We start from the raw sequence: 16,277 nt of genomic DNA on the forward strand, positions 1-16,277 counted from the left end.
TTCTAGCAGCAGACCCATCTCTAGAACAACTGTTAAGAGGAGACTGCGCGAATCAGGCCTTCATGGTCAAATAGCTGCTAGGAAACCACTGCTAAGGAGAGGCAACAAGCAGAAGAGATTTGTTTGGGCCAAGAAACACAAGGAGTGGACATTAGACCAGTGGAAATCTGTGCTTTGGTCTGATGAGTCCAAATTTGAGATCTTTGGTTCTAACCGCCGTGTCTTTGTGAGATGCAGAAAAGGTGAACGGATGGATTCCACATGCCTGGTTCCCACTGTGAAGCATGGAGGAGGTGTGATGGTGTGGGGGTGTTTTGCTGGTGACACTGTTGGGGATTTATTCAAAATTGAAGGCACACTGAACCAGCATGGCTACCACAGCATCCTGCAGCGACATGCCATCCCATCCGGTTTGCGTTTAGTTGGACGATCATTTATTTTTCAACAGGACAATGACCCCAAACACACCTCCAGGCTGTTTAAGGGCTATTTGACCAAGAAGGAGAGTGATGGAGTGCTGCGGCAGATGACCTGGCCTCCACAGTCACCGGACCTGAACCCAATCGAGATGGTTTGGGGTGAGCTGGACCGCAGAGTGAAGGCAAAGGGGCCAACAAGTGCTAAATACCTCTGGGAACTCCTTCAAGACTGTTGGAAAACCATTTCAGGTGACTACCTCTTGAAGCTCATGGAGAGAATGCCAAGAGTGTGCAAAGCAGTAATCAGAGCAAAGGGTGGCTATTTTGAAGAAACTAGAGTATAAAACATGTTTTCAGTTATTTCACCTTTTTTTGTTAAGTACATAACTCCACATGTGTTCATTCATAGTTTTGATGCCTTCAGTGAGAATCTACAATGTAAATAGTCATGAAAATAAAGAAAACGCATTGAATGAGAAGGTGTGTCCAAACTTTTGGCCTGTACTGTATATATATAGCCTATAGGCTATAGATAGATATAGATATACACACACATATATATATACACTGTATAAACACAATATACACAATACAAAACATAGTATAGCATATTAATAAATTCATTAATATATTTGAATAAAGAAAAAGCTCTATTGTTGATTGAGTTTATTTCTCACACACACCCACTCTCTTTTATACCCACAGCCATCAGACTTAATAATTCTTTGTTAAATAGATGATCTTACAGACTTCTTTGAAATTTTCTTTTCGGGGATTAGTAAAGTTATTCTTATTACACTGACTGCTGTGATCCCTCAAAAGTAGTAAAAAACATTTTCAGTATTTACATAAACACTGAAATTAATTTTGGTATTGGTATTATAACTATGAAAATGGGACTGTGGTCAAGATAATTTGAAAAAAGATACAGAAGGATGAGCAGCAGGGGATATTTGCAGCACAGCTGGTGGAAAAGTGAATATGTGCACAAAGGTGTGCTAGGCAAGGCAAGGCAAGGCAAGTTTATTTGTATAGCACAATTCAACACAAGGTAATACAAAGTGCTTTACAGAGACATTAAAAGCAACAAGACACAATTTAAAACAATAAAAACAGTCGATTGAAAAGGGAAATAGAAATTGAGAATGATAGTGATAATAATAAAATACAGTAACATAAAATAAAAACAGGCTCAATACATTGAACCGTCAGGATAAGAAAAGAAGTAAAATAATAAAAGGCATAAATCAGCAGTGTGTAGTTAAAAAGTACGGGCAGCAGAATACAGCAGGTAAGTATTTAATCTAAGAGTACGCTTCAGTAAACAATAGTGTTTTTAGCCCTGATTTAAAGGAGCTGACAGTTTGAGCAAACCTCAGATCTACATATTATGCTATACATAATATAGCTATACTGTGTTTTGTATTGTGTATATGGTGTTTATACAGTATGTTTATACAGTATATAAATACTGCATATATATATATATATATATACATATATATATATATATATCCCACTCTGGGGTTGAGGTGAATAAAAGAACTGTGTTGTGATCTAAATAACATGCTGTTGCTATCTGCAGAAAGTATTAAAGCATGAAATCCCGCATTTTTAATGTACGAAAGCATCCTGTATCATAACTACATGTGTGCCGTTTGTAACAAACCAAACCGCGTGAAAATCAGTTGAAAATTCAGCGAGTTATTCTATTTTACTTGTGCATACAGCTCCTTCCTCAATAGAAGTGAATGCACTGTGGAGGCGAAGCGAGACCCATCCAAGATGGCGGCCGGCGAGGACGTCGGCTCCAATAGGCAGCGGCAGTCAATGCGGCGTCTATGTATATATGTCTATGCGAGAAGCAGGCTCCCGGAATGTCAGCATGGCAGCCAACTAAAGCTAACACTAACATACCCACGCTTCTCAGCTCCAGTTCACTGAGCCTGGCGGAGAAGCGTAGGGATGTTAGCACTAGTCGGCTGCCATGCTAACGTTCCAACTCTTCTCCGTGAGACTGTGAGCCTGCTCCTGGTTCAGTTGGAGTTGGAGCGTTAGCGTGGCAGCCTAGTAGTGCTAACGCTAACAGGAAAGCAGGGAAATAGCTAAACACAGCAGAGACTGAGAGTGAGTGAAAGACATCGCTAACTTCTAAACTAAGCGAAACTAAGTTGGCTGTTTAGGTTTTATTTCCTCGCCCCTGTGGCGAGTGAATCTGCCTGCAGTGAAAGCGGGGGCTAACCGGTGCTTCCTCCTCATGCTCCACTTCACTCAGCTGCTAACACAGCCAGTTAGCCTCTCCGTTTGGATCCAACCGGAGCACCGAGCCCTGGTTTGTTATTCAGGTTAATGTGGGAAGAAGCAGCGGGTTTATCGGGCAGCTGAGTGAAGCTGAGTGAAGTGGAGCCTGTGGAAGAAACACGGGGACCGTCTGGATGTGATAGTCCGTGGAGGTGCTGCGGTACTCAGAGGTAGAGGGAGGAGTGGCTCATGACACACTTTGTTTTGCTCTACAGGCAGTGCACAACAGCAAACCTAGCGGTGAAACGATTTCGCTTATTGCTCCTTTAAGTCACTGACCGTGAACTCCAAAGTTCTCTGCAACTTCCCTTGAATCTTGCTCCAAATGTTCTCACCCGACACTTCGACTCATTTTGAGACATCCCCTTTTCAAAGTGGTACCAAGTAGTGGTAAAACAATTTGACTATGGAAAGAGACTCCATTTGTGACCTCTGGACATCATAAGTCAAAAGTAGAGTTGAGATAACAGCTGACAACAGCTGCTTGGATGGTCATATTTTTATTCCTCCACATCGGTGACAGCCATGGACAAAGGCATTATCTTTTCAAACTGTCCATCCCATTCTCATGAATGCGATATCTCAAGAATGCATTTGGGGAATTTCTTCAAATTTGGCACAAACATCAACTTGGACTCAATAATGAACAGATTTAAGTTTGGTGGTCAAAGGTCACCATGACCTCACTAAACATGTTTTGGGCCATGCAAGGTTTGGGGCAGGGAAGGTTTCTGATTGGATAGGGGGCGGGGCGGATGTTACGTGTTTATGTTTACTGGAAGAAAACACTGTAGTCCTCGCCTGGATAACAAGATGCTTGACGACGCCGTTCTTAGTGCCTTTTTCGGGCTTGTTTTGCTTATATTCTTGAAGCAGCAGTACGACAACAACCTTGTTCTGCTAATGCTTCGTCTGTTGAGGAGGAGAAGAGAGGTAGAAGGTCGAAGAAGGGAGACAGAAGACCGTGCTTTGGCGAATGGGAACCGGTGAGTGCAACGAGTCCGACTGCTCTATCTCAGCCCGTTGCTATGCGCGCTATATACGTCATCGCGCCAGATGGGCAAGGAAACGAGCATGCGCAGAAAGACCGGAATGAACTTAAAGAGGAATGCCCCTTACATCGGATTGAATTTTCAATCGCATTAGCCATTTTCATTCCAAATTAGGTGTTTACAAGATCACTTTTAATAGGAATGAACTTCCATTCTGAATGAAAAGGGAATTAAACTGTCCATGTAAACATACTCATTATAATGTTCTGCAAAAACACTTATTCAGCGTCATAACTTGAGAACAAAAGGGGAGACATTTGGTTGGATAATATATTGGTGATACTAATCTTGGGTGCCCACCTCGAAACTGAGCTGATTGTGTGGATCTTCTGCGCTGCAGGGTTGAAGATGTGTGTGAAGCATCCATGTGTTAGCTTTTGTAGCTTCTTAGCAGAGACATCTATATTTGAAACATTGTTAGCTGTCATTCCTACATATGAGTCTGGACAGACATGGATGTAACCTGTAACTCCAACTTGAGAGGTTTGTGGAGGAATACAGTAGCCAGGCAGTAATTTAGTTTTCTTCTTGTTGTGTTGTTAAACAACTGGTCACACATTGTTTAATATCCTAATTTCAGCCTCTGCTATGTTCTCTTCCTGTGCTATTCATACATTGCAATGGGTAGCACTCATTGCCCAGTGTGAAGGTGAGAATCTGCTCGGAGGAAGAGAAAGAAGGAACGACTTCTAAGAATGGAGATTCTGATCTTAACAACTAGGCCCAATAAACTCCTCCTACCAAAGCAACAAAATAGGTCTTGAAAATTAAAGTTCATTCTTGACCTTGGGAACAGTGTGTGGCATGTGTAACAAAATAACCATAACTCAAAAGTCAGTCTACAAACTTTTTTTTAAAACATTTATTTTTGACGACCCGCAGTTGAAAGCTCGGAAAAGGCTGGTATGTGAACCTTTTGATTTAAGATTAGTTTCTCACACTACAAAGTATGTTGTTTGTCACAGCATTACAGGAAACCTATGTTGACTGTTGGTATGGAAAGGGAAGTCACATCACTTTGTACACCCATACATTCACCTCAGCTTCCACTCTATAAGTTTTTTGCTGGGCTACAAGAATGTCCCATGACTTCCTGCTTTGGTACTGCATGTTAACATGGAGCGCTGTAAGCTGTTGGTTAAAAACAGTCAATGGTCTTATTTTTCCAGTCAGTCTTGGATCGACACACTGTTATTGTTGAAGTAACACAGAAATGGGTTGAGGATAAAGGAAGAAATGGGACACAGCAAATTATGTTGACCCACTACCGTCCACTAATTAACTGTGCCCATTTCAAAAGTTTGATTTTGATGTAGATGTTTGATTGAATGGCTGTTATCAGTGGTTATTAGTCTCATAAATGTGGGTTAGAAGGGGCCGGCTACACCTACTCATAGGTTCAGAATGCTGCTATTAGCATATTAAAAAGTTAGAGTTTTGTTAGGTTTAGACACCAAATAAAATGAAAAAATGATACAAAATAAAGATGAAAGATAAGGGTTTGGGTTTTTCAGTATGTTTGTTACATGATGTGATGTAACATAACTTTGGTACATCTGTTAAAATAAGCCAGCGTTGATTTTTGGTTTCACTCAGAACACAAGCAGCAGTCTCCTGGGTGAAGGTCCCATGCATGTTTGACCCATCTACCAAACCTTCCACCTCCGTACGTGGACTTTGTCACTCTTTATACTATGTCTCATGACTCCTTTGCTTCGGTCATAATTACTATGGCCACCAGAAGTCATCATTTATGCTCCCAATAACATCTGATAACTGCCAATTAAAGGTCTAGTGTGTAGGATTTGTGCGAAGTGTGTAGGAGAACTTTGATGGCTGATGTGAAAACACAAATGGCCCTGTCTAGAGCCAGTGTTTTGTTTTGTCCATTCAAGGCTACTGTAGAACAATTATGCTCAATCTATAGATACAAACAGCTCATTCTTAGATAGGGAAAATACAATGATTATCAATTTCAGGTGATTATGAGCTGATGAAAAAATAGGTATGAATATTACATATCATTCCTGCTGATAGAGGCTCCTAAATCTACACACTGACCTTTAATAGGCCAACAATGGCCTTATAAACTAGTAGGTGTAGCAGACCCCTTCTAATCCTATGTATCTGATTATGCTCATTCAATCGAGTGATAACATTTAAAGGGGTCGGAAGGACAGTCAGCTGAACTGAACCCTATAGACAAGCCGTTTCACGTCTGCAAATGCACAGTCAAGCTCATGTATTGCGTCTGTTTTTATTTATGGCTCCAGTGATTAGCACTGACATCACAGCATCTGGCTGAACAATTGTTCCCACTATACCCAGGGGACCTTGAGATTATGTCTCCTCCCCCCATGAGCACTGCAGCATGTAGCTCTCTAATTCAGTGTCTCCAGAGGGAAGCAAGGTGCTGGAAACGCAGCATGGCAACAGATTAAGCTAAATGACAGGTTGGTGGATACTGAGATTTGGCAGGAATATTTATTTTTTCTTGGTTCATATAAGAAAATTTTTATTAAGAAATTATTTTTTGGTGTCAGTCTTTACATAGCCAGGGGCTGATTTGAACCTTTCAGTGGATTTGATTTGGTTTGTCTCAGCTCTGGAGTGCTTCTTCCACTCACATCTGGGACATTAATGGAGATAACCACACTGCTGGTCACCATGCAGTTCTCAGCATTTAGGGGTTAAAGTGTAAATTAAGGTTGTGTTCAAAAGCTGCTCGAAGGCACCTGTCAATTAAGGAGACGGTGTCACTGCTTCGCTTTTCCAGCCCAGATTTCTCTTGCCAGATACCTGCAGCCCTGTGGTTGCAAATCCTTTTTGTTACCTCAAGACTAATAAAACTCCACTGACTATAGCCACAGTGGTTATAAGCTGCACACACTAAAAACAAGATGAACAAGATACCAGCTGTGGTGTAAGATGGATGTCCTCCATAATATCTGGCACTACATTTTGAGGGATTCAGTAAATAGGAAATTTGTGACCATTGTTTAATGAAGTGGAATTTAAATTGTCATATTTACAACCATATTCTTCTTTTGTTTGTCCCTAATTAGCTACACTGAAAATGTTGTAGTATCAGTGTCCAGTCAGATGCCCTAAATGATCTTTTAATACCAATCAAAGATGTATTTCAACATTGTTGTCATCATGCAGCCCAGTTGCCAGAGGAAAATGCTGCATTGTTCTTTTCTGCAAACCACAAATATGTTACATTTGCATGTTTCATATGTATCATATCAACGTTCATAAATTGACACAGTATGTGAGCTGACTTTGTCATCAGGAGCTGGAGGACCACTGTTCAAGCCCAACAAACAACAACACCGCTTGTGTTTTAGCAAGTCATTGCTGTGTTTTTATTGGCTCTCTAGGGTCTAAACGTGGTGTGTGGTAGTGACCCGGTTGTCTTTTTTCAGCTGGAATAGTGCCATGAAAAGAGGTTGTTGTTTGTACCAAGATATTGTGTGCCACTACCCCGGCAGGGAACACAGCAAAGTGGTTGTTTTTTACCAAGATGTTGCAGCCTTTCATTTTGTCAGGATTGTGCCCCCAAAAGTGGATTCTTTAAACCAAAACATGATCTTTTCCAAATCATAACCAAGTTATGGTTAGTTTGTGCCTAAACTTAAATTAATAATGGCCATGCCTACATCACATCTTATCTATGGGTGTGGTTTCAAGGAAATGCACAGCTGGTTGTGGACAACTGCCACAGGTACAAGCCTAAAAACTATATGAATTGGAAGTGCTTTCGCAGGGGGTGAATTAAAGAGTAACTGTGTAGTTCTCTGGATAAAAGTGCCATATATATGCTACCATCTAACCAGACAGTCTGTTTTTGAAATTTGTGACGCAGTTAATAAGTCTGATATTATGAGCAAAGTTTTTCATGGAGCAATTTGGATTAATAGGCATTTGCTTTTGGAGCTTCTGATACGGCCTGATGCGTTCTAGGTTTTTGATGTGGTGGGGGTGGGGTTGAGGGGGGTGTCAGAGGAACAGGACTGGCAAGCGTTTAACAGATAATTGTTAAATATTCACCAAATCAGTCTTCCAGAGTTTGCCCAGCCTCTAATCAAAAAGCGTGGTGGGCATCTTTAGTAATTGATGCATAGCTAATGACTTGGTGATTAATAGCCTGGCACTCGACTCGCATAAATGTGGCTGATCGAAAGATGAGAAAGAAAGGGGGAGTGGATTGAAAACAAAGACCCCGCAATGTTCTGTGACGCGTTCAAGGCCACGGAACATTGTCGAGCCGTCGCTCGTATAAAAGCCATCTAATTAGAGAAGAAAAGCTCAGTGCTGGGTGTGTTAATAAGTGATGGGTGTTAATTAGGTTTGTCCAGGCATATGGAGATTTGCTCTCTGGATTAGCATGGCTGTGAATGACGACAAAGGGAGAAGGGATAGTTTATTTAGTTTGCTGGCTCTTATTGGCTACAAGGGTGCTATGATGACAGTGCAGCTGGTCTCTGGTTGGCGGATGAATAAGACTCAGTGAAAGGTCTTTTGGGATTTGTAAAGGTCACAGTTTTGTTCCTCTTGACAGTGGGGTGACTGTATCTGACCAGTTTCACCTTCCACTCAACAAGTGCCAGCCAAGAGAAGAAAAGACACTAATTACTGACATCCTGTTCGCACTAATACCCTTCTCATTCAAATGAGGGTCAACGCTTTCCTCATCTGCATGCAAGCTACACAAAAGCAGCTATTAAATACCAAGAAATTTCCCCGGCCAGGTCACGAGAGCTGATAGATGAAATCTGCGGCTGCATCTAAGGGTCCCCCCGATGTGAGGAACAGCAGTACATGATGCCATTATCCCATGCTGTGTGCCGAGCAAAGACAGATGGTCCTGGGGGACCGGCGAAGCATTGCCACTAGCCTCCCTCCTCTCCCCAAAGAGACTATTGGTGGATCCAGCACTGTACTGGGCTAATATTAGCCACAGATAAGAACACCTGCAGAGCGAGGACATTTGGCATCAACCGGAGATATAGGGAAACCTTCAGTACAGCTATATATAGCCTGGAGAAACGAGAGGAAGAAGGCCTGCATGCTGTGATGTTCTCTGTCACTTGCTTTCCTACCTTGGAAAATGTGTCTCTGAGAATAAATGGATTCCCCTGCTTCATTTCACTCTAACCTACTCAGGTTATGATTTAACCCTATTGTAGAGGATATATGAATTGCACAGTTTTTGGAATTACCAATATATATTAATAGTATGATTTGAGAGAACGTCCTTCACAGAAGACCAGGGCGTACATCCCTGTGTATCCACCCCCAAGCTGTCCGGAGCAGCAGAATGCATCTGAAACAAGGCACAGACATGCATGCTATTCATCAAACAGGTACACCAGAGTGGAGGCACAGTTTAGCTGTCATCTGAAGCACACCTAGCCTGTAATCAGTGAAGTGCTCCTCTCTCCTTCATGCATATTCATTTAAGGCAGGATCAAGCAAATGATGAGAGGAGATATAAAAAGGTGTGTTTTACTAACGCTGTGGTCGTCAATCTGAGGAGCAGCTGCACATTTTTACCTTTGTTCAAAAGAAAGGTCATGGTGAGGAAAAGAGAAATTATCTAGTTGTATTTTGTTGGAATGACAGAAGACACAGGGTGCATCATAACAAATGTGAAGAAGAGCAGCACATAATAATAGCAATGATAATAATAATAGAAGAAAATAATACATGTGGCCATTTAACATGGAGGGAACTGACATTTGAGTCTTTGTAGAATTTATCTAGAAATTTTCTTTGATGTTTGTTGTAAGATATAATAAAAACATAAATAGCTAATTGTATGATAAATAATAACCATGACCAGTCTCTTCCCATCAGTCAAGTCATATCGGCTAAATTGCAAGTCTCTTGTGTTTTTGCGAGTGCCGTCCCACTCCAGAGTCGTCAAAATCCAACGCTTGGGCAGTGACTTTGCAGCATCAGAAACCAACGCAAAAAGGCATCCTTTAATGTCGGCAATATATGCATCCAGTTGCTGTTATAGTTTACAAGGGAAACGCGACAGGACAAAGGCGAAAGTTAACATGGCGAAAGTCTGAGTGGGGCGGGTGGGAGCGGTGGTGGATGGGCCCAGCAAACAAAGCTAAAACCAAACCTTGTTCTTACTTCCTAAACCAAACTACTTCTGCCTAAACCCAACCAGGTGTTTGTTGTTGAAGGAAAAAAAAAGTCAATTCATGGTGTTGTACCGACGTACAGTAATGCGTTTATTTTGAAAGAAATTCTATGTAAACATTGAATTTCCTGTGAAAACGGAAGTGTATCTTGAAAGAATAGAACTCGACACTATGTCCCAGAACATCAACAACCAGCGCACCCAGGGTAAGGTCGGAGTGAGAATGTGTTGGTTTTTGCTTGTATTTACACACACTGTACTCCTCATTAAAGGCAATAAATGCATGAAAATATAAACAAAATGGCTGTCGCTCTGTTTTGGGGTCAAGTGGCCAGAGGACGGACAACACTCATAGGATGTTGAGCAGATTAACATTTTATGCCATCCAAGACACTCAAATAGTAAAGCTTACAGCCACTAGAAACTTCTGACAGCTTTACTACTGAAGCATCTTGGGAGATGTAACATTTTAATTTGCTGCACATCAGTATGACATTGCCCTTTATAAGCACTTGATACAAAATGGATCCACACAGTGGATTAAGATGCTGGGGTCAGCAGCAAGAGTCTTACAGTATGTATCACATCATTGCTTTGTGACTTATTTTTCAGAGTTAACATGAACTCTACTTTGAACTGACTGACTCATGTGAAAGAACAGAATCAACAGATTATACAATTATCCCAATATAGTTTTCTATTAAAAGTGTGTTAAGCTGTTAATCATCAAAGCTGTTTGTCTGATAATTGCACAGTACAGGGTAAATCACAAGTACATGCCTGTACAGGCCTCCTGTTCATAGTTCCATATAGCTCAGTGGGTGAAAATAGCATGTTGGGTCTGTGACTCATCGAGACTTATGCTAAATATGTTCTCAATGTGCTTTGGATCAAACATTCACCAAACAGTATATTATGGTGTAGATATCTGTTGTATATTTAAGGGTTTTCAACAAAGTAATTTAGTGTATTTTTGATAAACATATTACTATTCTTTGAATATACATTTGAAACGGAATGAAACTTGGATCCATAAACTTATCCATACACTGAAAATACTGATCAATAAAATATTCAATCAATCTGGTAAATTTCACACAATGTTTAAAATGTACAGTACTTAAGAATGATAAAAAACTGTTTGAAAAAAATCCCATGCCATCAAGTGCAAATGCTTCATATATCACTCAGAAAAAGGAGCCTACAAAAGGGAGAACATTTCCACTTGTCAGCTGTAATCAGCGGTTTGTGATGATATCAAATGCTTCACCCACATGCAATTATGATACTTGATATTTCCTTCATCTTGTTTTCTCTTCCAGCCTCTGTAGTGCCTGTCAATCTTTGATTTTTTTTTTTTTCCTCGAGTGTGTGATTTATGTGTGGGTGTGTGCTTTCTTACACGTTATCACCACACCTGAGGGTACGCATATGTGTGTTGAGAGCATGTTTACCCTTGTCATCAACATGATTTAGGAAGTGTGTGAGTGAGTGATGGGTGAAGATTAAGACTTAAGGAAATAAATTAATGTTACATCTATGTGGAGGTTTTGGTGAGAGATAAGGTTATGTAATGTAGGCAGAATAAAGGTCAAGTTAAATTTTCACTTAAGGGTCGATGTCTATGAAGAACTGCTTGAAGTCCAGTGTGTAATGCACTACAAACTATATATTGTAGTCCTCACAAGATCCTGACCTGGACACATGTTAGCTGTAATTCTGTTTTACATAATGGTGGACGCATGTCATTTTTGAAAAGCTACTTTATCACCAACAAGGTGTGCATATTCAGAAAAGAGAAAATAAACCTATTTTCTGTCTTTTCAAAACAAATAAAAGATCATTGAAATAAGTTACAACAAACTCACATTTTAAAAGAGCACTCCACTGAAACTTATGTTCTGAGTATCAAACATTTATAAGATTTATAGTTCCAATGGCAATAAATAACAACAACAAAATAAAAAAAGATTTCCGCAGATGTTCCCAGATTTACCAAACTATCACCAAAATATGGCTTTATAAAGTTCATTTTTATGTTAGCTGTTTTTGTTTGCCACACTATGTATCACTTGTAAGCTACATTTAGCCTATCTTACGGTACATTTGACATATGGCGAAAAATATCTGGAAGGAGCTGAAGCTACAAACCTATCAGAACAAACTTTTAAACACGAGGGTGTTGAGTTATGAGACAGGAAACAGCTCCCACTTGTAGCTTCCCCTAAAATAGAGTGGTGTGGGAATGAAACCTAATACCTAAAAATATGTCAGCATTTTAGCCCTCCTGGGTCCCTCATCTTGAAGTCAATGGGTTCATTTTAATGGGTTTTTGGTTAGATGCCCGAAATAAGGTCTGAGGTGAACACAAGGTGAGGTGACACTTTCACGTTTTTTTTCTACGACATAAAATATATGAAATATCCCACTCGTGAATTTCAAATCATTTGTGGGTCTTTTAAAAGACAGTTGCTAACAAGTAGCACTAAACACTGCTTTACCGCCTCATTGTGGTGGCAATGGTGAAGTCATACAACGGTGATATAGTTTGTTTATAGCCTAATGTTAGCCTTTTACCTCTGGAGACCGCATTCACAGTTAAATAATGATAAAAGTGGTGTTCATTTGTAAAGATTATGTTGTGCAACAAAACGTTTTTAGCTGCAAAGCTTATTTTCTGCAATAATACAAAATCGTGACGTTTTGACGAAGGAACCAGGGCGATGCTAACTTCTGTGTAAACCTACAGAAAAACGTCATCCCTACATCACTCTATACTTTGGCTAATACCGTGGCTCGCTGAAGTTAGCTGGCAACCTAAAATTGACGTTTACTGGCTTAATGTCAGATTAATGTTTGCTATTGAACTTTAGTTAGAAAAGTTCATCATGGCTCATAGCTGACCTCAGCTGTATGTAAACAGTGATGGGAGGGTTACTCATTAATAAACTTATTCCACTACAGATTACTAAATATTGCCTTATGATATAATTTGTAAAATATTCCATTAGATTACTCAAATAAGTTTTTGTAGTACTTCAAAATCATCTTGCTATGCTATGTTCCCTGGGTTTTACATTTCCATGCCAAAAACACAAGGAATTGTGTGTCTCATATAAAGTCAGTGTCCACACTGAATCCATTAAATATCCACTTCTGTTACATCATGTGTTAAACCATGTAGGCTACCTATCAGCTGTGGAATTGACTGATGTAATGATTTAAAAGATAGGCAAGTACTACTTTTTACATAGAAAACAGGTTTTACATTGTGATATTTACTGGTGATAACATACAGTCTAGCCAACGGCAAGTATGTTGATATTAGCGATGGTCATTAGCCAGAAGTTTTCTTTCCCTTCAGCCAGCTGCTACCTTATTGAGGTTTTTGCAGTTGAATCACAAGGTGCTGTGTAGATGACTCCTCATTTCAACTTCTTAAATCAGCCATTGAGCAACAGGAATAAACAGAAACAGGGCATCAGACAGAAGTTCAGCTCAAAAAATGTAAGTGCACTTGTGCATGTTGGCTAGCTGCTAGCACAGTTGATAGCTGCTAAACATTGCAAATATTTACATCCTGAGACAAGGAGGTGTGAATTTCACGTAGGCACTTGATAGAGTTCATTAAGGGGAATTAATCAAGTATATGAAATTACTGGAAGTGTCATGTCTCTGTCTCCACATGAAATAATACCTGTATGAGAAACTGAATATAGTCACTGATGGTGCTCATAGAACACCAGGCTTGTGTGCTTTTGCATTGTTCTTGTGGGCATCATGTCCGATCATCTCCCCGCTTGGCTACATTTAGCTCCGGTCTGTATGTAGTCTAGTCTGCTGGCCTTGTCTTAACCACACACTCCTACACACATGCACACGCACACACACCGTCTGCTCACCGGCTGCTATCATCTGCTGGCGTGAGCACACACCAGCTCGTGCCCTCCGGGGGGTTGGAGGGTTGTGGGTGGGAGGGCAGGTTTTCTGGCAGGCCCTCCGCTCTTCACCCTGTACTCTGGGCTGTCTGTCTCAAACTCCCCTCCTGTCAACTCAAGGACTCCTCTATCAAGTGTCTGTCACTATCACTCTCTGTCTGTCTCTGCAGATCGCTAACAGATGTCCAAGTCAGAGACGGTGAGTGACATGCCATCGCGGTGAGGGTGGGTGGGATTATGCAGCGTGTAACAGGATTACAAGTGAAATGCTAGCTGCTGTGTGCTGCTGTTGGTGTGCAAAACACTGTGGCCTACTCGGATTACCAGTAGTGTTGAAAGCATGTCACTGCTTTAAAGTAAAATCTACACTGACAACCTCTGAGAAATGACCGTGCTTTTCAAGTTCAGCTAAAAGGTTTGCAAAGGGAATCACAAACCATATTTTTCGCCCCCATACAGGAAGGTTTTAACCTGAAAGATTTACTGAAATTTGAAATAAAAATACTCTTTACCCCTGGTGCTATGGGGCTATTTCATTTCTGAAGCCTTGCCCTGATTCAGTAATACTGTACCACTATCCTAAATGGATGTTACAAACAGAATCTATCAGTGAAATCATTAGCAGTATAGCAGCCATCCTCCCAATGAGTCCTGAGATCCATCTATACTGTTGGAACATTTTTGTTTTAAGTTAAAGTCCAATCTTAATTTCCTCTGGAGCTTTTTTTCTGTCGATCCTGACTTCCCATCATAGGGAATTGCAGGTTGGTTTTACTGGGACTAGAAAATGGTTCAGATAACAGGAAAACATAGTTGGCATGCCAAGCACAGTCTGTAGATGTGTCAGTACTGTTAACAACATAACAGTGTTGTCCATTCTGAGCAGATACACTCTCATACCAAACAGCTTCTAAGCTGAATCCACTTCTTAGTCACAAAAACAAGTGTAGCCTCTGGTGAAGCTTTTGCATGATTATGCTGGTACTGACTTTGATCGCTCAGGACACTGGGCATGAGCATGTCTTTTTCCTCCCTCTCATTATTTCACCACCATCTCTTCCAAGTTAACCCAGCTGACCACCAGTGTCATTGGACGTTGATATATGGTTGAATTGAAGTTGTCATGTTGGGTGACCAAAATTCAATGTTAGGATGACATCTAATGCCAAGTTCAATTTGATGTAGAGTACTGATGACAAATGAAGCTCTGGCAAAAGTTCAGTCAGGAAGACGATACTTTTCATGCTCAGGCTGTACGTTATCTTTCTCACACTGCCATTCACTCCTTACATGCATGCTCACTCTCTCTCTAGGTGTCATTGTCTGGGTAGGTCAATTGAGTCATCAGCTGTTTTCAGTTGATTCACAATCAACCAATAGCACAGCAACACACCTTCTCTGTCAGCCTATCATCTCACTGCTCCTTAAATATGTTTCTTTTCCTCTGGTAGTTCTTTCTTGCCAACACATTCTCACTCTGACTTCGTCCCATATTGACTTTCCACATCCACATATGACGTGCAAGGTACCCTGGGTACGTTGGTTGGTGACCTTCTGGGACACCGTGTCAAGTTCTGCCTGTTACATGCATTGTCTTCTTTCAAGATACACTTATATTTTATCAGGAAATTTAACAATTCTATGCAGTCTCTTTCAAAATAAAGGCACTTCGTTGGTACAACACCGCAAATATACCTTTTTTTTTCCCTTCAGTAACAAACACACATGGTTGGGTTTAGGCAACATAAGCATGTGGTTAGGTTTAGGCAAAAAGGACAGGGTTTGGCCTTAGAATCTTACGGGATGTGAACACCGCTCTCTCAGGTGAATTTTGGTGTTTGTTGGACCCCTCCCAACCACCCCATCGGACTCTGCCACCTTAACTTTCGTCCCCCTGTCCTGCCGCGTTTCCCCTGAGGCCGCCGGGCGCTGTTAAACTATAATCACAACTGGACTCATATCATGCTGATGTGAAAGGCCTCCTTTTTTTTGTTGGTTTCTGACACTGCAAGTCACTGCCCAAGCACCAGATTTCGACGACTTCAACGAACGGGCTCTTCTTGCTGCAGTCGTGTGCGCCCTCCACCTCCCTATCACCAACTAGTCTTTATAGATTCATTAGCCTCATCTGCCTCAGCAGTCAGGGGTCTCAGAGTCAGCAGCCACCACCACCAGTGTCTGGTCCCACTCAGATGTCCCTTGATCACAAAATATCTCCTCCTTGTGTCCAAGCGCCAAAGATTTCAGTCGAATCTTTTATCAGCACAAATCATCTGATAATCTGTATACTCATATTTGTTGTTAAATATTATTTTTACTTCATTGTTCTGTCTCTCCTGATTGACATGATGTTAATATTTTGTTGGTTTAAGTTGTAAACCAAAACCCACTTCTTCTAAACATCTCT

This window comes from Epinephelus lanceolatus, chromosome 12 (genome assembly GCF_041903045.1).
Source record: "Epinephelus lanceolatus isolate andai-2023 chromosome 12, ASM4190304v1, whole genome shotgun sequence".
Classification (NCBI taxonomy): Eukaryota; Metazoa; Chordata; class Actinopteri; order Perciformes; family Serranidae; genus Epinephelus; species Epinephelus lanceolatus.